We start from the raw sequence: 1,935 nt of genomic DNA on the forward strand, positions 1-1,935 counted from the left end.
CTCACCCTTTGTGACCCCCGTGTCAGGGGCCCCCCCAGCCACTTGGCAGCTTGATTGATTGACTTTCTCTCTCTTGGCCTGGCCTGGACGGCCCACCCTTCACGAAAGCCTTTCTTGACAAGGCCTCAGGCCTGGAGCCAAACAGGCACAGCTTTGCGCTTCTCCGAGGTGCAAAGACCCCTCCCCAAATAACCGCCTAGGCTTTCCAATTGTCTAAATCCCCCTACCCAAGACCCGATTTCGATCTCTAAGCACTTAAATCCCCCCAATCCTTGCCCAGTGAGCCAACGTTACAGAGCCCCCACCCCAATCCAACTCTGGATCCACAAGCGTCTAACTCGCCAATCCGGCTCTGTTAGGGGCGGCCTTGAAGCCCCCTACTCCCCTTAGTCTCGGAGACCCCCGAGGGTCTTTGCCCCCCACTGCTAACTGGGCTCTGAGGCGTCCAGGCCGTGCCCTCAGGCCTGGCCCTTACTCAGTTTCCCTGTCTGGGGCCCAGCCTCGGTCCCCCCGTGGGCACGCCGAGCCACGCCTGAGCTCTGAACTGCAGAAGGCTGCTGCCCCCTTCCTGAGTCCTGTCTGGGCCTGCTAAGGCCGGGGCCCGACCTCCTGGCCCCTCCCCCCTTTCGGGGAGGCCTGGCCCTCCACTGCCAGCAGACTGCCGGCCTCCAGGAGGGCAGCAAGGCCAGCCTCCAGGCCTCCTCACTCTTCTTCTTCAGCTCCCTCCATTCCCGGATCTGACTGCAGCCAGCCCCGGGCCGTTTCCGTGCTGCGGTCCCGGGCTCTGGCGTCCCCCCGGCCCTCTTCCTGTCCGTCTCTCGCGAGTGCCCCCCTGCGACGCTTGTGAGTTTGCCTGCAAAGTTCCGGGCGCGGGAGCTCCCTGCCCCACTGCCCCAGGGCGCGGGAGCGCTCCGCCCTCTCACGGGGTGCTCCTGGGGTGCCCTGTTTCTCTTTCCCCTACTGGGCCCAGCGACGGGGGTGGCAAGCGAACAGGCCCGAGCCTCGGGCGCGTGGTCTCCACGCTGCCAACGCGTGCCCGAGGCTTTGGCGCCTTCGGTTAGAGTGGAAGTTGCGCGGCAGGCCAACGTGGGCTCGAGCAGGGCCGGAGTCGGCCGCGCACGCGGGCTGGGAGCGAGAAAGTTGGAGACGGCCGCCTCTGGAGGCCGAGCACGCGCCACTGCAGGCGCTCGCCCGCTTTTTTTTTTTTTTTTTTCCGCTTCTCTGAAAAAAGACTTTCTCGAAAAACAAGGAAAAAAAAAAAAAGAAAAAGCAGCTCGAGGCCCACACGGGCCCCGGCCTCCGCGCGCCGCCCCCGCCGGGGGTCGCCTGGCGCCCCAGCCGCCGCTCTCTATAGGGGGCACTGCAGGGTTGTGGAATCACCAGTGGGAAAGTTCCCCGAAAACTTTGACACCCCCCAAAATACACTTCTTCTCCCGAGTGGGCCCGCGGGCGTCGGTGAGCCGGGGCTGGGACTGGAGCCCACGAGACCCTTCCCCAACCGCCCCCCGGCGTCCCTGGACCCTGTTCCGCGGGAACCGGCCGGGCGCCCCCGAGACAGCGCGGGGCCGGCGGGGTCCGGGCAGGGCTCGGCGGAGCCAGGCGCCGGGGGCTCGAAAGACCCCGCCAACCGGAGCCGGAGCGGCCTGGGCCGGCGCCGACGCGGGCCGCTCGGGGTTGGGGAGCCGCGGCCGTGCCTCGGCCGTGCCTCCCGGGCCTGGCGTCTGGGCAGGGGCGGCCTCCCTTCCCCGGCGAGCCGAGACCACCGCGGGGTGCACGGCCGGCCCGGAGTGAGGGTCTGCAAAAGGAGGCGGGCCTCGACCGCGCCCGGGTTTCTGGAATACACAAACTTTACATACACGCACATATACATTTTCCGAGCGTTTCCCGGGTGCTAAGCGCCGGGCTTGCAAAGACAAGTAAAACGAAACCCGAAGC

Source organism: Elephas maximus, chromosome 25 (genome assembly GCF_024166365.1).
Source record: "Elephas maximus indicus isolate mEleMax1 chromosome 25, mEleMax1 primary haplotype, whole genome shotgun sequence".
In the NCBI taxonomy this organism is placed as follows: domain Eukaryota; kingdom Metazoa; phylum Chordata; class Mammalia; order Proboscidea; family Elephantidae; genus Elephas; species Elephas maximus.